Source organism: Apus apus, chromosome 18, assembly GCF_020740795.1.
Source record: "Apus apus isolate bApuApu2 chromosome 18, bApuApu2.pri.cur, whole genome shotgun sequence".
NCBI classification, from domain to species: Eukaryota; Metazoa; Chordata; class Aves; order Apodiformes; family Apodidae; genus Apus; species Apus apus.
Window position 1 is genome coordinate 246,057 of NC_067299.1, and position 27,847 is coordinate 273,903.

Genomic DNA, 27,847 nt, shown 5'->3' on the forward strand with positions numbered 1-27,847 from the left:
CACATGCATATATCCACTGAGCCATGGCCTCGAGATTGAGAGCTCCTACTTTCCTGATCTGGCAATGGTGCAGTAAGCAGCAGTCCAGCTGGTGAAGAAGGATTGTATTTGTCTTGTTTTAAATGCAAGTGCTCATACAGAGGGCACCGTGTCCTGTGGGGTCCCAGCTTTGATGCTTGTCTTTCTGGGGAAGCAGATGTTCAGCCGTGGTGGCAGCAGCAGAGCTGCTAGGTTGATGTAACTAGATAGGAGTTGGCCTTACAAGGAAATATGGTATTAATCTTCTTGGTTATAGATGAATAAACTAAATTTTTATCTATTAAACTGTCTTAAGTATCTGGAAAGAAGATATCTCTTGGACTGGCATAGAAATATTTAATTAAATGTTTAAATCATTACGTATACATCTTATAATGAAAACATTTTATCAGACTGCCTTTTTGAATCTAATGGATTATTTTTTCACTAAAGCAAACCATACATTATTTGGAACACTAATATCTAGGCAGATTTTTAATCTATCAGAACAAAAAAATAGATTTCCCAAACAAAGATGATTATTTATTTTTAAGGTCTTTCATCCGTGATTGATGACTTAATGAAGCTATTACATCTATCATTTTACTGGAGCACGCATTCAAAACACTGCGTCAGAAACACATGGTACTGTTTGAATACAGTCAGGAGAAAATGAAAACAACTTTTAAGAGGCCCTCCTTTGAAATTACCTTGAAGCAAAACTTTGTAGTTAAACTCATCTGTAGTTAAATCTCATCTTTTAATCTGCCACGGTGCAACATATAGAACATTGCAGATGGGTAACAGAAAAATCAATTTTGAGACATGCAGATTTTTAAGCTTGACTAATTTTAGTCTATTGTATGTTTAATACCATAGTTAAAGCATCTGACTATAACCTTGCTAAGACCACACCAAGCTTTCCATCTTTGGCCAAATGGTGTAGCAGAGGTTTCAGTCATGTGGGCTCTGTGGAGAGAGAGATCCTGTTGTACTGATGTCCCTGGGGACAGAAGCTATGCCTGTCTTACGGTTTGGGGGTTTCATTTGTTTGTTTGGAGTAATTGGGGCTGTTTTGTATGTGTGTCTTTTTCTGTTGCTCTCTCTAGCTATTTAAGGTTGGTGCAACCTCATATGGAGAGAAGTCCCTCCCCAGCCTGGGTTCTGCTGCCTGGGGGTGGGAGCACAGGAGTGCAGCAATGGTAGGAAGATGCAGCCCTTGCTGTCGTTAATATGGACAAGAAGTGGTGGTGAGCTCAGGTACTGCACCTCGCCGTGGGGCCGGGGCTCTCAGGAGAGAGACCTTCAGCAGCACCAAGGTAAAATGTAAACGAGGATGGTTCCTCTCTGGATAGTAACGAGCAGCTGATGATTGCAGCTACCTAAACTATGCATCCAGCTCGGTCTGTGAGGCAGAAACTTAGTTGTCTGCAGGGCAGATTAAAATTGACAGTTTGGATCATGAATAAACGAGTGCTATTCAGAGGAAGTCAATAAAGTTCCATGGACTTACATGGGGCAAATATTTAGCTCAATATTTGTATTTTTTGGGAGGGATTATATTAGCAGAAAGGGTACTAATTGTCCCATGACCTGTGCTGGTGTGTGGACACTTCTAAATTCAGCAAGTAAAATGTACAATTCATTTTCCTGAACCAAAAATGTTATTTTATAACATACCAGAAGGAGTTTGTGTCCACTGCATGCTATTCTGTCATAAGCCTTTAAATCCTCCTTCCTGGATTTCTGTGCAATTACAGCCTACTGAGGAGGTAAGAAAGGAAGAATCTGGCAAATAGGCTGTAATCTGTGACTTAGATGAATGAAGAAGAAGTAGAGCCTTTCTCCTTTAAATTTATCCTTTATGAATTTTAATAAGGGCATAATTTGTAATAAAAAGTGTGCTGTGTAATAAAAATCCTGCCTTGGCTTTTATAGGAGGGTGATGTTTCAGAACAGGTAATTTGTAAATGGCACTACTGACAAAGTGTGCTGCATCTTAACTTCAGGGTGGAATCAGCACGAATTCAGGGATGGAAGGCATGTGGTGCACTGGAAGCTGGTGGAACCACAGGCTGTCTGCTGGGACAGCAGCAGCTGGATGGGTACGATTGTAAACCTGGGATTTCAAGGGTGTAAAGGCCCTGCAATCGATGCTGGTGTCAGGTGAAGCTGACGATTTTGCAATTCTGCTATTAGTTCATTGTATGAGTGATTCTTTATACAGAGATGCCTATATATGGTATTTCCTGCTGTGTATTGTTAGGGCTGCATTCTGCGCTGTGTCTCAAACATAGAAAAAGAGAATTTACCTGTTCTTTTCAATGCTAACTAATTATCTGGTTTCCAGGACCTACAGCAGCTCTATCTGAACTATTTTCAGGTGTATGTACATGTGTTCCCTGGGCATCTGTATTTCATGCAGGGTGACAACAGAGCACATGGCTGACACTGAAAAGGGTGTTTCTGGGGCCCTGTGCAGAAAGAAACAGCTGGGGACCATCCCAGCCCCTGGACCAGGGCCACTGCTGACGCTGTCCCATCCCTGTCCTGTTGTTCAAGCTGTGGCTGCAGTGTCACTGGGCATCTGCAGTGGCTGCACATCTTGCCCTGCCGAGCCTGCTAAGGACTGGGACTCCCCTCTGCAGCCCCTGGGCAGGCGGCTGCAGGGAGTGAGGCCCCAGGCATCGTTAGCAACTGCCTGGCCTCTGCTGGTGCAGCTGCTGGCAGCTTCTGGTCCTCTGTGTCACCCCCTGGCTCACACTTTTATCAGGAGTATGTAATCTGTGGAGAGGTTATTATTCGCAGTAATTGCAGAGAGCAGTGTGTCAGACATCAGTTTTCAGCTGGTTCCCATTTCCCATCACCTCTTGCTGCCCTTAGAAAAGAGGTCTTGCCGAGGACAAATTGTCTGAGTGGCCTCACAGGTTATTTGTGCTGCTTCAGGAGGACTTTGTGAACATGAAAAATGGAGCCTCCACATCCCTGTGGGTGGTAAAAACTGAACAGATGGTTTGGGGTGTTGATCCAAAGTGCCTGGGCTCCTCGCTGGAGCCTGTGAGCATGCTGGAAGCTGCAGGATGGTCTGGCTTCAGCTCTTACTCTCTTCTATGATGAGACACTTGTCTTGCAGTCAGGCCTTGCAGTATTTTCAAGGCTTTTGGTATGCAGAGACTTGGCAAATAGATTTTTCAAAAGTGTCATGTTGCCTAACAGCTGTTAATTTCAGGTGATGTGTTGGAAGGGAGGGCCCGGACGGGTGGCTGCTGGGGCAGGGGCTTTGGCTGGTGGCAGGTCGGTGTCTGCAGGCTGGGCCTGAGGGGCAGCAGCCCAGGTCTGGCAGAGTGGTCAGTACAGGCATGGCAGTCCAGGGGGAAGCTGATCCCACTCTGGGTTAGATGTCGAACCTAATCCAGTGGAGTCACAGCCCAAAAGCAACTTTGTTTCTTGACTACAAGGACCCAGGGGACAATGGGGTCTGGTCCATCTCACAAGCACCTGGAGCACCTTCGCTGTGTCTGAGGAGCTGCCTGCAGGACAGACCTGTGCCAAAAGCAGTTCTCACACTCAAGTGAGTCCTGAGCACCTGGTGGTGCTCAGATCATTGCCAGGAAGGGAAGAATTGGCAAAAAAGACTTTGGAAATGTCCTTTAAAACTGGGGCAAGGTCTGCTCAGAGCAAATCCCTGCAAAACTTTATAACCTTTCTTGGCGCTGAACAAAAGCTATTACAGTCTAGTGGTTACTGTATATTACAAAGGTTATTTCCAAACACTTGGCTAGCACCTGGGGAGAAAATATATGCCTTGTGGTTGACTAGCATCTGAGTGCTTCCTTTTAGAGGATGTAGGGCTCTAGTGTAATGAATACAGCAATCATCAGATGCTGTGAGGAAAGGACAAATATTATTGTTATGATTAAACTGTGAAGGTTAAATGAATCATTTGGGAGAGCTGAGGCTTACTGATATTAGACCTACTGGGGAACACAGAGGGAGAAAAATGCCTTTGTGAATTCTTTCTCTCTGTCTAATTCATAGTGTTTTTTTCCCCAAATAGAATATGTTTTCTGCATTTTGGTACTTTCTTACCCCTCAAGCAGAAACCCTGCTGTCATGCACATGTTCCTCTGAAGGATGACATTGCCCATGTGTCTCCATTGCAGATGATATGAAACAGTGCCATTTTGACTGACCTAGGGCAAGGGCAACATGCCCAGGGCCAGATCTGTGACGTTTTCAACAGGAATGATCTAGTCAGTGGAGTGAGCAGGATAAGTCCTGAGCAGGCCTTTGGATCTCTGTATGGCCACAGAAGGGGAAGATAACAGAAAGTAAAGGCAAATTTGACCTTTCAGGAAATTATTGGAAGGAAATAGTAAATCAAATTCAGTTGCTGCTTGAAAGCATTTCCTTGAGTAGTAGAAAATACTATCTAAAGTAGCCATTTTTCTTTCTGCAGTAAATAAAAAAGTTGGGCAATGAGTAAGAGAATAGCAGCCAGGTACACTAAGAAGGGCTGAGAAGCAGAAATAGGATTACTCTGCTGAGAGAGCAATGAAAAGGAGTGTCTGCCTTGCCAATGAAGAAGTTCAGAAAAGCTCATTACTGGCTACCAAGTGGAGTTCTATTTCAGATGTGCAATAGATAAAGAAGACACACTCTATAGAAGACACAACTATAGTTGCTTGGTGTTGAGTACTTCTGTTCCTCCATAGCTCCTATATATTTGTTTAGAAAAGCTGAAAACGTAAGAAATTCATTCTCCATCTGTGCAAAGACTGTAACATGTTTATGGTTTGGATTTCTAATGTGTTCTCCACCATTGTCTGCTAGGTTACTTTGGGCAAGCATTTTGTTGCTCATTCCCCAGCTTCCCCAGCTGCAAAATAGAGATACTGAACTGTTCAGAGCTTAGGGATGTTAAAGTGGAAAGCAACATAAAAGAACAGAATATTGTGGGTTATAAGGTTTCCCTACATTGTGAAATAAGGGAAACAACTGCTAAATGTTCTTGTGTTTCCACAGATTTTTCTGACTTCAGGCTTATCTTTAACAGAGAAAGTGTCTATTTTACAAGTACGAGTTGCACTCCAGTGCACAGTTGTGCCTCTGAGAAGTAATTGGGTTTAGCACTTACCTTCATTTTGAGCTTCTAGAGTTTTTGTCCCAGATACAAACCACTGGTACAGTGATGACACTATTTTTAATCAGATCTTAAATTCCCATTTCCTGAAATTAATAATGCTCTAGGAAGTGTAGAAGGTGACCTGCATTTACATGTTATTATCAGATCTTTCATGAAAGGATTGCTCTGTGTGTGGAGATTTTATATGTTTCAAGTTGTAGGTGCAAAAACGCTAACAAGGAAATAGAGGGGAAATAAAATCTGTCTGCAAACATTGCACAAGTGAAGCTGAGCTGTCAGAGCAAACACCACCTGCAGCACATCTAGCCTCTTCTGTCCTCCTTCAGTGTCTACATGATCCCCACCTTACACACACCCTACACACACACCTTACACACCCGCGGAGACCCGTGCAAACGAGGAAACTGCAGCATTAGGACTCCTAGCCACTCTAAGGAGGCTGCTGGATTTCAATATGTTCTCCCATATGTTTTAACACTTTTGCATTTCTTCCATCTGTTTCTGGGAAATGTGAAGGAATTTAATGATCTTTTCTAGGGTTATTAAGCCAACAGCTGTTGTCATTAGTAGAGGACATCCTTTATGGCAGCTTGCAAATTCCAGTGATAAATCCAGCCCTGCCATCCTGTATTTCTTTTTAACAAATACAACATTTGTACTGAAACTGGGGCTATGAATACAGTGAGCTCCTAAACTATTATTTTATTATATAATTTTTGCATAAAAATAGGATTTGGTTGGTTTTTTTCCTCCTCTTGTCCCTGATTGCTTTTGCTGTGGAATACATTTTATGCTGGGTTAGATGGAATTGTTTGGGTTTTTTTTCATTCCTGTTTTCCTTTCTTCTACTCTTTTGGTTTTCCCTGCCAAAAAGCAAACTGAAAAACTAGTAAAAAGTGGCTCAAAAAAATGGAATATGTCACAACTGAATAGCCATTTTTGGTGAAGATTATTTGCACAAATAAATTATCTTTTCCTCTTCACTTTAAAGGTTTTTCTGTCTTGCAAAATTGATGGTGACTTTTATTGTATTTGGAATATATTTTTGCCTTCAATGACTTATTGTACTGCATTCTAATGAAGACTGTAAATATCTGCTTGGATACACTTTATGTCTAATTACACACTACCCTATTTTTCAATACTTTCACTTGATACTGGATAGTAAAAACTTTTTTGCCGCATCACTCCGATTTTCTTGCTTTTTTTTTTTTCATAATAATAATAACAACATAACCCAACATAATAATTACTATTTTGACCTTAGTGAAATATGTAATGTAAGGTAACGATATTTTGTGTACCTGTGTGGTGGCCCCATATCTAATAATTTCAATAACTTTTCTTGGCTATTTAATACTCTCTTGAAAAGGCTTTAAGAGCTGCCTAGCAACTGCCAGTGGAAGAACAGAATATTCCAGGGCAGCAGAATTTTCTTTGGCAGTCTTGCTTTATTGTGTACTGCCCTCATTCCAGGTTTGTGAAATGAAGTAAGATTTGATGTCCTTAAATCTGATTCAAAACCAGATGTGATTTTAACTTTTGACCCACTTAGTCTGGAGTCACAGAGTATAAATATCTGGCTGTAGTATAGGAGTCAGAATAAATAGATTTTGAATGAAAGCAATTAGCAGTAGAAAAACACTGTCTTCTAACATCACTTTCAAAGTATTTTAAGTATTTCAACTAGTGTTACAGTTGTATTTAAACAGCCAGGAGACTTCTGATTAATTTCACTTCGGAGTAATCACCACATTTGTGTCGTTAATAAATGAAAAGAAGAAAAAATGCTTCTCTGTTGTCTTCTATGGCTTATTCATCCTGCACCTTAAATAAAACAAGCACACAACAAAGTATTTTTTCATCTTGACTGAAATTCATTTTAAAATTGTTTAACTGGCCTGAAAGCTTTATAAATTGGATTAGAATTCCACAGGTAATGGGAGATCTGGCCTGTTTGTTATAATTCTAATAATTTCTCACCCAGCACTTTAATTAAAATAATCCCTTGCACTGATACCATGAGCAGAGATGGGCAGGAGCTAAAATATTCTCCCTGCCACGTAAGATTTGGGCTGAAATTACCAATTTAAGGGAGATTTACCAAACCTGCACAAAATACAGATATTGGAACCTGAATTAATTAGTATGGAAATGACTGAGCACAGTTAAATGCATGTCTTGTTGGTATTCAGCATTGCTACCATGAGAAGAAAGAATAACGCAAAAGATGGGATAAAATGAGCAAGAACAGGAAGAGAAAAAACATTTGTTTCTTATTGTGTGTTAGTCCTTTCAAAAAACTTGCAGACCAGTCCAAGGAAGTCATGCTGATGGATCATAACAAATAATTCCACTGCAGGATATCTATATCCAAGGGCTTCTGGCTGCATTAGAGGTAATTAATAAATGATTATGCATCTATCTAAGGGCTTTATGCTGTCACTTATCCCTGCAGAATGTGCATTCTTTGGGAGTGGAAAGCATTAGCTGAAATTTAGGGGTCTTCACAGACTCTTTGGTATATATTATTTTTTTTCTTTTTTGACCCAAAACTCTGTGTTAAAAGTAGCAATCCTTTTCCTAAAGAGCAGGTGCTCAGGCATGATTGTGAACATCCTATAACTTCATGGGTGTGTGAACAGTGGCACAGATGGATGGATTAAACATTTGACATTCACGTCTACAGAGAAAGATCCTGTTTTGAAATAAAAAGTGGAACTGAAAAAGAAGTGGAACCTGTGTGAAATTTCAACCCTGGTGTGCATAGTTACTTTGAACAGAAGTATCTGCTACTTTTTTGACAAACTGAACTTGGAGCCTCGTTGTTTTCAAAGGAGAGAGAAAGCAAAAGGAAAAATGCAACTTGTCTGTACAGAGCAGCAGGAATTCTGGATCATTTATTCCTTGCAGCATTTCCGCTAACGAGAACTTTTCTGGGGATGCTTCAGGCTGAGTTTTTAAAAATGGTTCTGGGCTTTATTCTTGCTTCCCAGGAAACTCATTTGGAGGCAAGTTTTCTGGCACAAGTGGGAGGGACCTTCAGAAAGAGAAGCATGCTAGAAGGACACTGTTCCTCAGGAACCAAGGAACCTTCTTTCCAGCTGCTAGAGCCTGTGCTTTCCACCCCTCTCTCTAAGGGGAGCTGGCTGCTGCTGGAGGGAAAGGAGCACCTCGGGGCACCAACTGCTTCCCTGGGCACAGAGCTGCTCTAGCAATTTCCAGACTTTCATCCTCTCCCGCTTCATTTGCCATAGGGTCTCTGCAGTGCTCACCTCTGGGCTGTCAATGCAACCTGTGACTGTCACCATCCTGCCTTGCTCAGGTGCTGTGGGACTGTGTCCCCCTGGTACAGTCACTTCCCAGCCTGTGCTGTGGGTAACCTGGGGTCCTGGCTTGTCCTCCCTCCTGGGGCAGCTGTGCTTAACCTGCAGTATTGTCACCTTTGTGTGGAAAATTTATGTAAGATTAATTGTGTTTCATAAAAAAAGAATCCATCCTGAAAGGGGAGGTTGCATTTCAAATACACCTGGGCTTGGGAATGTTTTAAGTGTAATGCCTCCAGTATTTTTTTACTTTCACGGTGACAGTAATTGAAAGATGGATTCCTGCAATTTTGGCATTTATAATTCAACTGAGAAAAGGTCAGCTTCTTCACGGAATCCTGTTTGAATTGGTGGAATGGCATGGAAATGTCACATTGTCTTTCTGATAGTGTCACTGGTGCTTTGATTAACGACAAGTTCAATCTGAAATGCAGAATAAAACTCAAATGCCACAAATAGCTCGTTAAGAGCCAAGCCCAAAGTGCCTGAGAGAGCAGTAGAAAGATTTCCCTTGATTCCACTAGTTTTGGGATCTGATCTAACTGAAACTGAGAAAAAGAGGAATTGGTGTCATTATTCAGAGAGGCATTATTTAGGCCTGAGGGAGAGGACCCTTCCCCGTGCTTCAGGAGCCAGAGAAATACCCACAGGTGTCCTGGCCCTGGGGCTGCTAATGGACCAGCTGTGCCTAACCAGCCCCACCTGGAACTAAACTCTCTGCCAGGCCCCCTACACCTATTTAAATTCAGCTAGGGACTCTACTCATTTTCTACTCTGTGCTGCAGGAGCAGCAGTCCCACCTCCACTGTGACCTGTCCATGGCCATTGTAGCTGCAGTACCAGCTCAACTGGAGGTTTGTCCCTGGTGCCAGGTGAGTCACTTTGGGTCTGTGACTGCTGAGTTGTCCTGTATTGGCTCATGCTTGCCCTGATTGCAGTGGCACTGTGAGCTTATATCTCAAAGTAACTTGTAAGATCCTGTGGTGGAGGCTAAACCAGAAAGATCTAGAAAGCTTGTGTGATGCCCTGTGTGTGGCCAACTGGCTGCAAGGGCTGGGCTTCCTCTGTAGATGTGTTCAGTGTTAATTTTAGCTTCATTGTCATCTTGCCCTTACACCCTTTTCATGTGAAGCTTCCACTTCTGTTTTTATGAGGAGGTTTCATGGGGCTGGTGTTTTTGCTGCCTGGCACGGCATCAAAACAGATTTTTGGCCCCAGGAAGTTTTTCGGGTTTCTTAGGAGGCCTCTTCCCCTTGCAGCTCTGGCTGTGTTTGCATCCTCTGTGTCATCCCAGCAGTACTGTACCTTTGTCTTGCTCTGTCTGAAGACTGCACGTATGCTTGATTAACTCCTCCAGCACAGAATGGTGTCTGAGATGTGGCTGTGCATTACTGGGTGCAGAGGGTGGGGATGGCAGTAAAGACTGTATCACTGTCTTTCAGATCAAAAATTGGGATAAAAATCAATTGCTTGGATTTTTGTATTGCTTCTTCCTGGCTGTGTTGTGTGGGATGGGTTGGGGAGGCCAGGGCTGGGAGCTGGGCCTGGCTTTGCAGTTGAAGGCCAGGGTGAATTTGGAGGTTGCTAAGGCCAAGCAGGTTACTGCAGCAGCAGCAGCAGTGTCCTTGCGGGTGGCAACAGCTCCTGGGTGCTCCAGAGGTAGCAGAGATGCCTCGTGCCTGTCTGGGGTGGCACAGGCCACAGTCTGCTTCCCATGCTGTGGGAACACCAGGATTGTGGGGCCACAAAACCTTCTGTGCAGATGGAAGTGGAAACTGTGCAATATGAAGTTTGTGTCCCATGAACTTCAGGGAGAGATGAGCAGTTTGCAAGGTATCTGGCAAAGCAAACATGAGCGTTGTGGAGGGTCAGACTATAAAATTATTTTTGGCTACACAGACAAAACACACTGACCCTGACACCCTATGGCTGCTTATGTTAGAAAATGATAACCCTCTGTACAAGGACCTTTGCTGGAATAATCTTATCTGCCTGAAGTCAATCTTAAAGTATTCTTAGGAAAACCAGTTAATTTCTGCCAGATAGGGGAGGCTTCTTGAAATAATCAGTTGATATAATTTTTTAAATCAACTGGCTTTTCTGAAAGACGATCTTTTGTTGCAGTAGTTTGTCTTCAACTTCCTATGTTCAGAATGATTGTGAACCAAGTCAAACAGCAACAAAGTTCTTTGTGAACTGGAAAAAAAAAAAAAAATCTGTGTCCTGCAGCTCACTCAGCTGGAAATATCTGGGTCTGCTGATTATGAAGTAAACTAATAGCTGAAATGCATCCTTCAAATCACCTGACAAATATCTTAATTAGAGCTTTTAAAGAAAAGCAGTCCTCTAAATGAGCTTCTGATAGCAAAAATATTTTTAAAAAGTGTCTCAATGGTAGTGGGTTAATCTCTCTGCTCTGATTGTATCATCTTCTTAAATGGGTAGCACAGAAATGTGAGTCATTGTATCCTTCTAGTAGGAAGCTATAAGCATGGACACCATGCAAATATTTATTAGGGCTGAGGAAAAAGGGACCCTAACTGTTCCTTGCTGCTGAGCAGTGAGGGATGGATGCAGCATCAGCTTCCCTGGAGAGCAGCTGCACAGGGAAAGGCAATTATGAAGAAATATGCACCTGCAGTGAAGGAAAAATAGAGGTTTAACAGGGCTGGAGGAAGGAGGATGAAGCCTAACAAAGTCCCTGGACTACTGCAGCCATGCATCTGAACACTCCACTTTGAGTAGCTTTTGGTCAAAGCACCTGCTGTCTCTGAATGAATGAAGAAATCACCTAATGACATCAGAGTGAGCTTGGACTATTAATTTCTGTTCTGTGTTTTGGATCAAAGGGATGTCAACCTGTGACTGTTAGGTGCTACAGTAGTAAACATCACTAACCATTAGTGATTATAATTTTTCTAAGTGGTAAGCATTGCCACTGTTACTGGTGGCTCTTTTTTTCCCTTGATGCTGTCTCTAAATATTTGAGCAAACACAGGATAAAATAATCTGACGGATTTATTCTTTATAGTAGTTTTGTGCTAAAATGTAATGGCTTGAATGTAGGTGAAATAAAACTTCTAGGGAATAGTCTTTTCATCTATAGGCTGGACTAGTTAAAAAAAGACTGAACATGCTGGAATGCTTTGTCCTGTGCTAATACCTGGCACTGTGTGCTCAGTCCTGTGGTTTGTTCTAGCCCATCACCCCCTCCAGCTGACTGCTCTGCTCATCACCTTTCTCTGGGATGTCCTTTCTCTCAGGTTACCTGACTAACACAGTGAAAACTGAGTCTTGTGGGACTTCTGTAGCCAGCATAGTGGCTCCAGTACTTGACAGTCTGTTTTCCCAAAGTGCCCCTTTTATCAAGAGGCTTTCTGTCCTGCTCCCCAGAAGCCCCTGGAGAGCAGGGCTGTGGGTCTGGCAGCTCTGCTGCTCTTGCACCAGTTGTCAAGGGCCTTCTTGGCCTGTGAGAACTGAGCAAATAAATCCTGACAGCTATTTGGGCTTTGGAATGCAATTCCTTTATTTACAAACATGAAGAGATTCAGTGGAGGCTTGAATTAAAAGCCCATCAAACTAGGACAGAACCTCATTTACAGAAAGATTGTAGTGATATATTGTAAATTAACAATCCAACACATCTAAAATACATGTATGTATGTAGCTGCATTTTAATTTTCATGTAATGAATTAGAGCCTTGCTGCAACTCTGCAGGAGGTAAATTACACTTCCCACTATATCTAGTGTGGAGTGCTCCACATAATTACCAGGGGAGTGATCATCTTAGCTTTTCCTAGATAGTAGTTAAGTGAAAGAAATATGATCAGTAACTGATGGCAAAAATTGAGATTTTTGAGATGCTCTATTGAGTGTTGTGTTAAGTAATCTCAAATGGTACTCCTATTTAAAAAAATACAATTTGCAGAGTATATTAATACAACCTACTGGGGTATGCAAATTCTCATTTGTGTGGGACTTTCAGGTTTTTTAAATTTTTCTTCTGACCTAGGAAACTCTTGGTAGAAGGAAGAAAGTCTTGACATATTCATATTTTATTTGGTTTTAAGTGCTACTTTATTTTATAATACATAGCAAAATTAAAATATTTTTAATGTTTAGTTCTGAAAATGTTAAAAGTAGCACTTTTGGAGCACTTGGGTTTTTTTCCCAAAACTAGATTTCAATAAAAGCACAACACATTTGAAGAGCATTAGAGGTTCTGACAGAACTGGATTTCCTTAGCAATGCTTCTGACTTTCATATCTGGTCCAAGAATGAGGTGTATAGAGATCCCACTGTAAGCATGACTAAGGATGTTATTTTTCTTCCTTCAAATGATGTATCAGAAAGAAGCACAATCACTTTGGAGGTCTGGAAAAAAAAACAAAACAAAAAAAACAAACAACCCCTTTCCTAGATTAGTGAAGAAAAAAAATTAACTGAAATTAGGAAAAGTGGGGAAGATAAACAAGGCTGAAAAGTCCACCTGTTACTTTGAAGTTAATCCCTTTTCTGAAGGCTAGAAATGTCTGGGTAGAACCAGAGGCAATTCACTGCTTCTGCCTGGCTTATTGTAAATACTTTTCCATAGTGCTTGATGCCTAATTCCCAATGACAATTCTGTATCTTCTGTACTCTTCCAGGAAAAGACAGAATTATTATTATTATTAGCTAAAAGAAAAACCATGCTCAGGAGGCTAATTCACTGTTTGGTGTCTTAGCAGAGTGAGTAAATGGTCTTAAAGGGACTCGGTGGGCAGGGAGCATCTCTGTTCCTGTCAGTCTATGTGACATGGGTGCTTGGGTTCTTCAGATTTTTTGACATCAGTACTTGTATGATTCTGTTCTTGGAGGTGATCAGTCATCAGGAACAGCATCTCATGCAGGTCTCTATGACATTAAGTAGTACCTTTGTAGATATCAAACACTGAACAAAACACTAGCCAGCCTAAAATCCTGACATTTATGGAAATTATGCAGAAAGGGATCATTTACTCAGGAGTTGGCATTTCTGAGTTAACAAAAAGCTCTCCAGCAGACATCAGGAATGGGATATGTCACCAGACTTCAGAAAGTAATAGTGTAGAAATCCCAGACCTGAGCCTGATGTATTGATTGACTGTATTTTTCATATCTACAAAGAAATGAACTAATTGTCCTGCTCACTGCATGCTAAGGCAGACCTTTAAATTAGTCAAATGATTTACACCCTGTTGTGCCTGTTTCTAACTATGCCATTGATTAGAAAGCAAGTTGAGCTCACCAGCTTGCCTGTAGGTTTGTGTCACCAGTGTTTTCAAGACAGAACTTAAGCCCCCCATCTAAAAGAGACTATGCAAAACATTGTGGTGACTGGAAAGTTCCCCAGCTGGACAAGGCAGAGAATTCTTATCTCATCTTGAAGTGTTATCAGTAAATATGTGCTATTAAAATGATCAGCACATTTGTGCAGATGAGTAAGACTGAACAACTGCAGGTCTTAAAATAATGCTGAAATATAAACCTGTTTTCCCATGATCCTCTTAATCACCATATGTATCTTCTACTACAAAAAAGTGTATAAATGTACGTGTGCTAGGTAGACATCCCCACGTATTTCTAAATGTTTTCTTATCAACAAAATAATGGTATATTGAGATTTAGACAGAGGAAGCTTGACCCTAGAAGGTTAATATTTTTTAATTAACTGGATGATCCACTGGAAAAATTTCTCAGAGGAAGGTAATTATGTTTCTTTTTCAGTAACTTGTGCTTCACTAGTTCAATAGGTATTTTTATTTCTAGTGAAATATATGGTTGAATATAACTTCCTTTAACCCTAAGAGCAGAAGCTTGCTCATTCTATTGAGATGATCCTTTAGAGCTTCTAGGAGAAGCCATTTCCTTGTATGAGCATTTCGAGGTAGTTTGACATGCATTGATTTTCACTAGTAGACTGTCTCAGAGCATACTCTTTAAGGTTTGGTGTTTAGCATGTCTGAATGTCTCCAAAAAGAGCTCTTTAATGTTAATGTTGGCAACTTTTCTCCTCCTTCACATCTCTCCTTGACCTCCTTAGTCTTGCCTTCTTTGACTAAATTGTTCCTTTGCCTATTTTTCCTAACCAGTTTTTTGAGACCTCAGATCATTCCCCTTTGGGTTCTTCCCAGGTGGTGTTTCGCAGCATCATGTTGCAGACTCAGTTCCATCTGTCATCTACAGCCTGAGCAGCAGGGAAAGCCTTGGTGCTGTGCAGGCACTGCTCAGCAGTTGCTGAAGCACCCTTGTATTAACAGCGTTGTTTGGATCACAAACCCAGTGCACAGCACTACCCAGTTTTATGGTGTCAATTATCTATGTCTTAAAAAGATCCAGAGGGAACAATGAGAAAGATGTTCCATAACTCCTGTATGGTCCTTTCCATGTACTTTGATAAAGTATAGGAGAGGTTAATGAAAGTGAAAGCTATTGTGTTAATCGCTGCTAACACATTGAATTTTGGGGCTACAATTCTGCATGTCCTGATGATGAAAGACATGAATTCAGTTACTCCTGAGGTCTGATGTTCCCAGACACCCTGTTTGTACCATGCAGGACTGTGACCTCCTGCCTCTTCCTTCTTGTGAACTGGCCCTCTCAAAGAGGAGGGAAGAGCACTGTTCCTAAAATAGCTGTGGTGAACAATAGTCAGGGGCTTTGACTTTGATCGTCAAAAGCAAAGAAACACTAGGCAGGGTATCCTTTGTATTCAGCACTTTGATCCTCACCAAAAAATTGCTTTAAAGGCTGAGCTTTTAGCTGTGAACCTATCTGCAGCACTATCAAAAACTAGTTTAAAACTAGATAATGCTGGTGTTTCTTGGCACAAGCAAAGTCCTTGATCAATTATAGCTGAGTGAACAAGGTATTAAACTCTCTATTTTCCACGTGGAATTCCCTGTGTCCACATACACACAGCTGACAACACGAGGACGAGCTTCAGCGGGTAGGCCACAGTGGTACTAATTAACACAGACCTGTTAGACTATGACTTGGTTTTGATAGGTTTAAGGTGGGTTGCCATAGCAGCTCAACATGCCATGTTTGCTTTCTTAGGATGAAGTTAGTAGGCAAAACAGCAAAATCTTTGACCAGCGTGGGGTAACCTAGCAACAGGGTAACACTTCAGAACCACTTTTTCCTCTTTAGTATCACACCTGCCTAAGGAGTCATTCTGGGGCTGACCCTTCATGCTCTTTTGTATTACCCATTTATAAAGTTTCTTTGAAACCCAAGTGCTTTGACACTGGCTCCCTCAGAAACCCCTTCGTGCAGGTGTCGGGTGGAGCCCTCAGGGCGCTGCTGGGAGCGGGGGTGAGCCCGGAGCCCCGGGCCGGGCCGGGCGGTGGTCGCGGTGCGGCCGGGCCGGGCTGTGCGGTGGTTGGGGCCGGGCCGGGCCGGGCCCCGCCGTGCTCCTCGCGGCCGCGGAGCTGCAGGAGCTGGGGCTGCAGGAGCTGGGGCTGCAGGAGCTGGGGCTGCAGGAGCTGGGGCTGCAGGAGCTGGGGCTGCAGGAGCTGGGGCTGCAGGAGCTGGGGCTGCAGGAGCTGGGGCTGCAGGAGCTGGGGCTGCAGGAGCTGGGGCTGCAGGAGCTGGGGCTGCTCCCCACTGCAGCGCTGGTGGCCGGGGCACCTGGCTGAGGAACGGGGCCGGGCCAAATGCCCCCAAACCCGCGTAAGAGTGTCTGGAAGAGAAAAGTAAACGCAGCTTTGTAGAAGAAACCATGACCCAAAAGCTTTCCAGGCTCGGATTTCCGGCTGTTCTGTGGCAGCAGGCCTGGCTAACGCGGGGACGGGCAGCAGGGCCGCGGCGGGTCTGCGGGAGCGCGAGGCCCCGCGGGGGCGGAACACGAGGGTCGGGATTCCCGCCCGCGCGGGAGGACGCGCAGCGCGGCCCTTGGCTCCCGCGTCTGAAACCCGCGGCTCCCGCCTTCCCCTCGCGTCGCCACGAGATCCGCGGGCTCCGCGCCCCTCGGGACCTGCCCCCGCCTCTTCCTGCCCTCACCGGAGCGTTTGGCGTGTGGCTGTGGGTAAGAGTGCGTACCTGGTCCTCACCCCACGACGTCTCTTTCGGTTTTAATTTCCAGCCTTTAAGTCTCTTCCTTATTCCCCTTCACCCTCCCCGGGGCGGGCTCGGGGAGCAGCCGTTCTGCGCTCCTGGGTTGCTCTGGGCCCTGGACCAGACACCGGCCTCGGCCTCGGCTGACTTGCTGTATGGGAGTGACTTCTCATGGCATCTGCATCCAGAACCTTGAAGCCCACATGTGATAAAGGAAACCAGAGCCCTTGAGTAGCTCGGAATTTAAAATGCATGTTCTGCGCTTTTGTATTTGCCGCCTCTTACCCCGCAGGTTGCTTTTGTGGTTTTAGTCAGTAGATGTTAACCTGTAGAAGTTAACTCTGTTCACTTGAATTGTATCTTTGAGGAAGGTAATAGTGCCATTAAAGCAGAAGAAACATTGAAAAAGGGTTTCTTAGCTCAGTTTAGAAGTAGTTTATTTCAGCTGAGTTTTAATTCCTTCCCAGCTGACTTAGATTCAGTTGGCTTGAACTTGGCCTAAAGCCAATTTTAAGCTATAGGGGGTGTGGGGCATGTTTTGGCATCTGTAGGGGAAATCTGGTAAAGAACTCTCACATTCAGTGCTAAGAGAGTAACTCACTGTATTACCAGTATTTTTGGAATCTACTTATATGCTAGAAACCTATGTTGTGACTCATGTTTTCAAGTGACAGGAAAAATTTGTTTCCGATTTTGTAAAAGCTTCCCGTGAGGAAAATAACACCTTGATAATTTTCCTGCTTCTTTAATGTGAAGTATCATGGAGTTCAAATTATACCATTAGTACATTGTTCTATTTTTTGAGGTGCAGATATGATTTTTTTCTGGCAATGAAAACCAAAACCAGCAGATGATATATTCTTCTTCCTAATGCACCTGAAGTGGTCTTCATTAACACCAGGTCTTGCATATCTTGGTGTTGCTAATGTTGAAAACTATACCAGTTTAATCTTAAGATTCCTGAAACTAACTCATAACCCTGCCTAGACAGTCATTGCCTGCTTTTAAAGTGGGTTACAATTTAACTTAGTGATTTAAACTAAACTGACACTTCCATAGTATGTAATATTTTACAACAAAGTGTAGATAGGAGAAAAAATATTAAACATGGGATGGAAATGGGAAAAAGTAAATGCAGGTTTATCAGGTTGTGTGTTAGAGTAACCCTGTGTGTTTGCTTTTCTAAGACAAAAGACATGTAACAATTTTCACTTGTGTGGCATTCACTAAGTTACTTGATATGGAGAACAAATTACAATGTGGCTAAAGAAATCACTATAAATTGCAGGCATTTGTGCTGGAAAGAACAGTGTCCATGTAAAGATCAGACTGGGCTACTACTAGAAAGTGTTTTAATTTTTTGCCTCTGAACAAGGGGAAGCCAGCTGAAGTTGTGAGTACAAAGGCCAAAGATACTGCACTGGGGGACCGGGGTGGCCCTCAAGGAGTGAGATAAGGAAGACATGAACTCCTAGAGTGCAGATTACAAGATCAAGCATTTAATGACTGGCAATACTGCAGTGAATGGGGGGCTTAGGGCTAGGCAGAATGTTGAAAACCTGGGTGTATTATTAATCATGGAAGAATCTGGGAAATCAGGATATAGTGGTCCTGGAAAAGTCAAATGGGAGCCAAAAGATGTAGGAAAGTTCAGTGGTTTGTGCCCATCCTGCTGTGGTTGGTGTAGCACTGAAGGTAGTTCCCACATTGTAAATGGAAGTTGTGGTATCTACTGTGGCTGAATTGCATATACATCTCTTCTGTTTCTTTCTCTGGGATAACTGATGCTCAATTTTGATTTGCAGATAAGCAGACACAAACTCTAATTGTGATGCAGAGCTCATTATTACAAATCTCTTCAAGCCTGCAAAGCAGAATGATGTAGGCACTGGATCTATGTCCTACATATAGTATCATGCATATCAATGAAGGAGCTTAGAAAAATTAAATAAATTAATGGTGCACAATGCACTTCTGAGACATGGGTTATTGCTGCTTTGCTGTGTTTGATGGCAGTAAACACTGACAATACTACTGTGTGTTTGTTCTGCAAAGTCAGGGGGCAGTGAAACACCATTTCTCTTGTCATGACATCCCTTTGAGAACCCTCACGAAGGCAGAACCTGTGATTTGCCTTTTAGGAGGCTGCTTTTCTGACTCCAGAGAAGTGGACTGGTTTTGGGTAAACCTGCAGCTTGGGATCTTGCTGTTAAAAGTCTTGCCAGATGCTTCCCTTAATCAAGTGGTATGAGGTATTTCTGTGTGTATTGAGCATGTAGCAGTATGAGCTTTTGCAGGGTATTGACTGATAAGCACAAACCTTCTTTAAAGCTAATCAGCTGCATTGCTGTTTGCCTGGTAGGCTATTTGTAGTAAGCACAAAAATCGTGCATACCCTGGACTATGGTGCAATTGGTCCTAGTTTCAGCAAGGATAGAGAAAAACTGTGGGAGAACAAAGGCCAAAGTTACTGCTCTAAGGGTTGTATTTGTGCTCTGACTGCTGGTGGGCAGTGCTGTGCCAACAGTGTTCCTGCTGGAGCTGAGAGCTGTCACCCACCTGTGCCTTCCCCTTCCCACTGCTCAGGCTGCAGGATAAAGCTTGTCAAAGTCTTTTGTACTTTTGGAAGCTAATTCAGAATGTTTGAAACATAACTTCAGCTGTGCAGACTGACCCCTTAAACACGGAATTTTGTAAAAAATAATTTGCTTTCATTTCTGAAGGTAGAAAATTGAAATGCTGGGGAAGGTCTGGGGAATCAAAGGCCAGTGCCTGTCATGCTGCATGAACAGGTCAATAAAGGCACCTCTGTTTCCTCTTTGGGTCTCCCCTTCCATGGGTTCCTTTGCCCAGCTGTGACCTCTGTGTCCCAGGTACTCCGGGCTCTGTGCTCAGCACGATGCTGAGATGGGAAAAAACCTGGAAGCCAGGCACAATGTGCTGACAAAGTCACAAATTTGGCTTTCCACTGGATGTAAAGGGTGCCACAGTTTTGTCTGTCTTACTGCATAGCACAGTGCAGGCAGTCTTTCCTTGTTGGTACTAAGGGAATTCACCAATTACAGCCATTGGTGATGGGGTTTCTTGGCCAGCAAAGTCAGCTGCAGCCAGTAGTTGCTTTGCAGTAGTCAAATTGCTTCCTTAGGTAAATTATAAGGCTTCTGGCAATGCATAAATATTGACTGTATAAAGTTTTAATGTCTGAATGAAAATAAATAAGAACAAGTAATTGAATGTAGAAGTCCCAAATGATATAGATCTCAGGTTCTTCATCAAAAAGATACTTAATTTTAATCTATGGCTCAGGTCTCAGTCAACCAGAAAGTGAATTGGACATTGAACATTGCTAGTTTTGCCTATTTTGTTATGCACAGATGTCTAGTGCCATTTCACACTGTATTATGAGCCAGGTGCTAAATTGCTTTTGGCTGCTTTCATAGGCCTAAGGACTTCTTGAGGCTATCCCTAATGTAATTAAACATTTACACTCAATTAGATGAAAACAGTGTAGCCACATCATGCTAAGATCTGCTACTTCCACCAAAATTCTGCATGTTTTTAGACAGATATTCCACAGTATTGAGGCATTTAGGTAGCAAAACTGTTAAAATATTTATGAGCTGAGGCAGATAACCTAAGTATGCCATCACTCTATCAGTTGGTATTATTTTTAGCATAACATAACCAAGAAGAAATCTTGGGTCAAAAAGACAATGGCCAAACTCCTCTTCTAAGTAGCCAGCTGAGCTCTGTGTAACTTGTTTCAGCCTCTGAAGTGGACAAGAGAAGGGAGGGCTGTGTGATGTCTCCTCAGCTGGGGCATCTGGGTTTTTCTGGTGGCTGGAGCCTGGCAGCGCCCAGGGCTGTGTGTCCCTGGCTGCCTCAGAGGCAGCAGGACCTCAGACCTGCTGTGGCAGCTCCCTGGGCATGCAGCCCTTGGCTGGGTTCCTCCCTTCCCTCCACAGAACCCACACATCCAGCCGGGCAGCAAGAGTCCAAGAGGAGCTCAGACTTTTAAACAAATAGTGTGAGAAAACAATGACTGGGATGTTAAATCAGAAAACATACCAGTTTTTTGGCACGTGGTCCTTGAAAGCTTCTTGGCAGTAAGCCTTCTGGGGTTTTTCCTGTGTCCTGAAATATTTCATCTTGCCCTTGCTGCTGAGCTCGGGAGAGCTGTCACTCACCTCCCCAGGGTAAGAAGACAAAGAGTGTGCAATTAAACTCATTCTCTACAGGAGGCTTTACAAGGATTTGCATGGAAAAGGAGCTAGAAATAAAAAGCAAATGAAAGGAAACAATTGCATCTGGAAAACAAGCTGGCAGAGTCCTGTGAAAGGCAAAGGGGATATTAGGAGAGCAGATGTCTTGGATGCAGATCTTCATCCTGGATGGTGGCCTGCATTTAACAATTGGTTGTTCTTGGAGCTGCTGTCACCTGTGCTACCAGGCAGGGGAGGTGGTCCAGTGGGGAGCAGCAGGAGCCTGTGGCCACTGGGCTGGGCCCTGTGGGGCAGTGGCCACTTTCTGTGGCTGCACAGCCTGGGAGGAATGACAGCCAGACTCTGCTCCAGAGGTGGGGCAGGGGGCATTTGGGGACAATGTCCTGGCACATGGGTGGCATTTGCTCAGATAAAAAAAGATCCTCAGGGGAGACTTTTATATATTGACACTTTTGTCTGATGTAATCTTGGTCCATCTTGGAGTCCATCCACGTCATGATAGAAACAATGATAGTGCAAACAAGGATCAGGAATAATTTTTTGGAAGATGCAATTAACTGGGTGTAAGCAGGCTGGGAAATAGGCTGATACAGGTGTAGCCACAAGTAGTAGTGACAGGAGGTTGAGGGGGCATAGAAGTGAACCTGCAGCTGAGATGTTCTGCTCTCTGCTGAAATGGGACTGTTCTGCCTAGAAACAGCTCTTCTGATCAGCACCACGTGGAGAAAGAGGACACTTCGGACTCTGTACTGTGAATCTGGAAGAACCTCCTAAGTAGTTGTAGGTATTCAAGAAGACTGCAAGCAGGTTTCAGCAGTGAGAGCTGAGGGCCTGTCGTGACTTCTGCTGTTGTTAAGTGTTAAAGTTGTCCTTTTTCTAGTGCTTAATCAGAATGCAGTTTGGTACATCTGTAATGTAGCTGAAGACACCAAAATGAAATCCATCCAATCTGCTACTTAAAAGTGCTGATCCAGATATGTTATAGTGCACAGAGAAAAGGCTATGCAGAAATATTGCCTGTTGCTAACATAAAAATGCTGTTTGCAGATCAAGGAAATGTAATACTGCAGCTTCCTTGCTTTTAATAATGTAGTGTGACAGCTGCTTCATTCTTTTCCCAACACAGCAGAGCTCTACATAATAAAGCCTTGCATCCAAGTGGCACCACCACTTTATAATGCCATGATTGGTGGGGTGATGATATTCTCGGAGCATCCCAGCCTGACTTTTTTCAGGTTTTTTTGGGAACTGAGCCTACACAGGATTAGCAAGTTTAAGAATGCTGAATAAGCACCATGAAGATGCAGTTCCTTAGTGCCTTAGGGGCTCTTTGGGCATGAAGTGAAGTCCATTGAAGGAGGAGGTTTCTAAAAACCTGTTGCATCATTCTCTAATAAGAAGCTGCTTTCTTGGTGCCCTTGGTGCTCATATCACCCTTATGTGTTTTTTTTCCTTGTGGTACTGTCAGTTAAGGCTATTGCTGCTTTCTTCAACCTGCAAGGACTCTGTTCTGCTGTGGAACAATTTTCTAGACATGGGCCATTGCACTTTAAATGGCAGAGGGTGTTTGTGAATGTCATATCTGAATACCTGAAACAGCAATTCAGCCAGCATTCTTCCAGTTTGCCAAGTGTAGATCTGAAGACGCAATGTTGCCTGGTTTCCTCTTTTGCTCTCAGCTTTGTTCTAGAAAGGCTGTGTAGGTGAGGGGAAGGCTCTTAACTTTTCCTTGCCTCTTTTTCTGTCTCTGAAAAGGGGAGAACAGGACCAAGGCATGATATGCCTTGTGGGTAAGCATTCAGCAGGATGTTGGTCCCCATTTTTCTGCGTGCTATATAGAGATTAATCAAGAACTCTCACAGCAACCAGAATTTTGCTGGCTTTTAGCATAAATGGATACAGGCCAAAGATGCCTGTCTGCACAAGTTGCACTCTATCTGTCATGAACTCAGTGCAATAAATCCATAGTTTAGGTTTAAGACAGCTCCCAATGTTAGCTCAGTATTGATTCAGCTGCTAATTTTATTGCCAAAGGAGTGACATTATAAAGGACCTTTGGACTGGAGTTTTCTATGACTTAAAGGATGTGGGGGGCAGATCTCCAAAGCTGTATGTATCATGTGAGGTGCAGATGGGTAATTAGTGGAAATTTTCAGGCCTCCTGATGAATTAGGCAGCAGTTTCTGAGAGCAATCAGCAGCTAGGCATGTAATCTGTTTATCGTGATTTTTCAAAAATCTTTTTGGCACAAAGAACTACAGTTGAAAACTGATTAGGGAGCCAGCTTCCCATTGACTTTTGAAGGTATTTAGACCTTGTACTGCACTTTCTCTTTGCATGTCTTCTGGTTTAACCTGTAGAATGATAAAGCTATGTTGTATTTCCAAGTATTAGTTTTATTAGTTTAACACACTAGATGAAACAATCTGGTTCCAAAGATATGATTGTCTGACAAGTAAATAAGGTGGCTTTAGGTGATACAACTATTGTGATGTTGGGTCTGGGATTTGAAACCCTGCATGTGGCTTGCAGGAAGCACGGGCAATGATCTGGTGTAGGCTCTGGAGGAACAGTTGTGTTTGCAGGCAGGAGGAGCTGTTTTAACAGCAGGAGCAGCCAGGATCAGAGCTGCTGGCACACAGGGCTGCACCAGTGCCAGGCCTGTGAATGCTCACAGCAGCAGGTCTGCTGCTGAGAAGTGCAGAAATAGACCTGCCAGCTCTTGGAAATGTCCAGATCTTGGACGAAGAGCTTTTTGGTGTTGGTTGATCTTACTGTTTTTTGTTGTTTTAACATGCTAAGACTGCAAAATCTTCCAGGGCCCCACAAGCCAGTGTTTCAGAGAGCTGGCAGAGTCTGGGTGCAGACTGATGGGACACTAGGGAGGTAGTGCCACAGGAGAAACAATGCTGCTCCCAGGAAAGCCTGGTTCATGCTGAGGAGTTTTCTTCTGGGAGATGGTGCAGGAAATAGGTCCTGGAGAGCTGTGGAAACAACACTCAGCCCACAGCTAGAAAAGTTGGTACAAGGAGTGAGTGGTTTGAGTGCTGAACTTCACTTCTGCAAAAGGCACAAGCCTTGAAAGAAATGCAGTCCCTGGGAATGGTGAATAACAGACTGGTGTTGTTATGTCTTGAGGTCTGGTTGGGTGGCATTATGAGAAACTATTTTGTCTCTAAAGGAACTTCAAAAACTGTACTTGTTTCAGTAACATACCACTTGGTTGGCACAGTGGGCCAGATCATTGTCTTAAATATATCAGTTTCCTCACTTTTTGACCATTATTTTGCTATTGATCAGGCTCCTGTGCTCTTAATTGCCAGGCAATGTTATCTCATCTGAAACAGTAACTTCTGAAGTATCAAGACTGATTTAAACAAATTAATCCTGTTTTGAGACCTGTCCATTCTTGGTTGAGTCTCTTAAAGCACAGTTAGCACAGGCAACAGACAAGCTGGCTCTGCAAACTGGAGGTGCTAACTAAAGATCATCCAGCTGTTGATTTTGGATGTTAATCTTGAATGGTTTAGAGATTGTGCACTACCAGACCTCTTCTCAGGATAAAAAGAGATTGCTGTTTTTAACTTGTTTGCTTTCATTGTTTTCTTGAAAACCTCTGCCAGTCTTCCTAGGATGGGGTTCAGCAGCTACAGCTTACAGATTTAATGGATCATTAGAATGATCCCTGAGGATATGTCAGTTGCTGCAGTTTAACAAAATGTCAGCTGTGGAATAGATAGTCATTAGAAAGGATGGAGTAAGTCATTCATCTTGGTCAGCCGTACTGCCTGGAAGTGTGGAGGTGGGGAGGAAGGAATCCCTGAGATGACTGTGGCTTCTTCCTTTCCTGGAAGGTGAAGTCCTGTTCCGTCTTCCATGGATGCGAAGTTGTCTGGAGAACAGGAGTCTGTGTGTGCACACGTGTTTATCTGTTGGGGGCAGGTAATCAGCTGTGCTGAGGATTTCAGACTATAGCCTATCACTTCAGTTCCCCAGCAGGAATGCTCTGTAGCCTTTCTGTACTTCCACTTCCTGCCTGCCACAATAATTTCAGAAGTCAGCCCTGGTCATGGATTCTCAGATACGTAACTCAGCAGTAACAAGAATCCTGTCCCCAGATGGCACATCTTCAGAGCAGCAGGTGTCTAACTGACAGCACCTAATCAAATAGTACATGTGATGTTTCCTGTCCAGCACCTGTAATTTTTCTGCTACATTTTTAGGACAAATTTAAGACAAAGGGGATTTGGGTTTAATACTCTGAAAAATGAAACTTTGGCATGGACTATTATTTCTTTAAAATGCTATAAATGGGGGAAATGGAACAGTAGGCTGTGTAACTTCATGAACAGTTTCATTCCCTTGGTGTAAAGCCAAGAAGAAGGAACAGTGATTACCCTTATGACTTAAGGAAGAAGTTGGGTAAGACAGAGTGAAAAAGCTGCACAGACTGGGTGTTGAATGAGGCAGAAGTTTCTTTCCCCTTTATCTTCCTCCCTGGTGTGACCAGAGCCTGGCCCTTGTGACTCTGCTTGGAGTCACTCTCTGAATGCTTTAAGTGTCTCCTGGAAAATGGGAATTTGAAATTTTTTTTGGGTTAACCAGTTGCTTTAGGTAGACATTACTCAATGTGATATTTCACTAATAGAAAATCATTTTTCTAAGGATGAAGTATAACTCATAGAGGGGTAGTAAATGGAAGCACATCCAGACTGTGTCTCAGAGCCCAGTTTTCACTGAGGTGTTTAAGGGACACTTTTTCAGAAGTGCTCAGTACTGTCCTACTGTGTTAATTGACTTGAAAATTTGATGGCTTGACTTTGTGCTCAGCTGGACATTGTGTCGTTCTGAAATCCCAATTTTTCTTTTACTCTTTGAAGCCCTAGGGGACAAAACCACATAAATCCCTGTGAATCTTAACATCTTCCTTTCTGGTTTACCAGGCCTTGAACCATTGTATGCAGCTATAGCAAAGACAGCTCACACCAATGCAGCAATAAATCCTGCACTCTGAGAAGTTGGTGGGGGTATACCCATACCCATTTGGTTTTACAAATTGAAAAGCTTAACTATCTGAGAGAATAATAAGTCTTATGCCTACTAATTTGAACATTATATCCTTTTTATTATTGGAGGAAAGCTCTATGATGTAGGAATTAACATCGCATACTGCCTAGTTTGGGCTGTTAAGAGATTTAGATGGTCACTGTGGGATAATAATTCACACCTTGCTGGGACTTGAAGCTGAAGTCTATACAAGTTTCTTCTGTGAGGTTTAGAAATTAGTGGCACATCAAGCTCTGGTACTTACTGAAGGTGGTGAGGGAGGCAGGGGGCTGTCTCAGAGGGGGCCATGTTCCAAATCAGTGTGACCCTAAGTAAGGGGTCTCATCCAGTTCTTGTGTTTGCTGAACATAAGGCAGAGTGATCTCTGGCAGGGCATGGATTAGCTCTTACAGCACAATTAGGACAGTGGGACCTCACTGAGCCTAGTTGCTGTGTGTTGGCTGACTTCTAACCACCCTGGGAGGGTGATCTTGGCGAAAAATTTACATATTGCAAGTTATGCCTCCTGAGTAATGTAAGGGTATAACATCACTTAGTAACAGTATTTGTGTTTTAGTGACACATTTGAGAAAAAAGCTGACTGTAACAGGAATAATTTTCATACTTTACATGTTGTGTTTTCAAACTGGAGCTCTGAACTTCTTCAGGTAGCTAGGACAGAGCATATTGCTGAGTGCAGCTGCCCTTCTGATGTATCAAGCACTGAATTGTAGGCTATGGAATCAACAGTAATATATTTAATTGACTTTGCACTAGGCAACAGGTGTATTGCAATAAAAGAGGTGGAAAGGATTTGGCCTTTTTAGACATCTGTAGTGGCCCAGGAGTGTGAAAAATAGCAAGTTCAAAGCTGGAGTGAAAGCTCTTGATCTGAAATGAATGGTTATGACACTCTGTACTTGGAGTAGCTCAGGATGCTTCCTGAGCAGATCCCTTGCTGCCTCACGTGGCGATTCCAAGGAATCGTGCTCAGAGGACATGAAGATGCTCATGACAGGTAGTGTGTAACATTGAGATAGAAAGTGGTTTGGACTTGCTCAGCTTCTCCTACCTGCAGATTATCTTTGAGTGTTATCAGCTCTAACAATATTGTGACTCTGGCCAGTAAACAAAGACATGGATGTTATTCTGTTTCCTGCAAATTGGCATTTTTCAAGATGTAAGGTTAGGAGAGAGTTTATAAGTGCCTTGCATTGACTGAGCAATCAAAATGGGGATGACTTATCTTTTCAATGTCAGCCTAAGAGTGGGTTTTTGCTGTGTATTGCCTCAAAAGTGGCAGGTAAGTGTAGACACTGTCAGCCCAAAGATGTCTGCTCAATATCACATTACAGCACAGAGATAATGTATATTGGACCATTATGAGGTAAATCTTGAACTTGCTTCTAGTAAACATGACTGACAGTTAATCTTTACCTTAATTAATTACAAAGGATTTTGTTTGCAGGAGTAATTCTAATTGTCCTCTTGCAATTTCTTATCCCAGAGACAATCAGCACCATTGATTGCAATGTTAGATGCAATTATTTCAGAAAATTCATTAGCATGTTAATTATTAACTGCTATATAGCCTTCAACTTTCCTTTTCATTACAGCGTGGTCTTGAGTTTTAGTAGTTGATGGTGGCTGGGGAAGCTGAAAGATAAATCACAAAAACTACCTGTTTTTCAGAAAGGACGTGAGAAGGGACATGTTTGTCATTAATTCATATTGAAAGCTGGAAGAGAACAAAACCAGAAAAACTTTATTTCAGCAGGACTGTTGGCACTGTGGCTGACACAGGATAAAAGTATAACCACCTGTTGTGCAAATTCATTGGCTCAAGAGTATTGATATAAAACCAGAGTAATCTGGGAAGTGACAACCAAAATTAACTCTTACATCCACATTCTTAAACCTTTACTGAAGCTGAATCTAATATTGCTTGTTAGTAGACCACAAGGAAGCAGTGATCTGCCTGAAAAAGCAAAGTGCACTTTATTGCAAGGCA

General features: G+C 42.8%; 1 protein-coding gene across 1 annotated transcript in view; it reads left to right on the forward strand.

The window, feature by feature from the left end:
• Nucleotides 1-16,464: 16,464 nt before the first annotated feature.
• Nucleotides 16,465-27,847, forward strand: part of LOC127392194 (uncharacterized) — a 190,770-nt gene continuing 179,387 nt past the window's right edge. The window contains exon 1 of the mRNA XM_051635882.1: nucleotides 16,465-16,538. The gene's annotated coding sequence lies outside the window, so the exon portion shown is untranslated. The remainder of the gene's footprint in view (nucleotides 16,539-27,847) is intronic.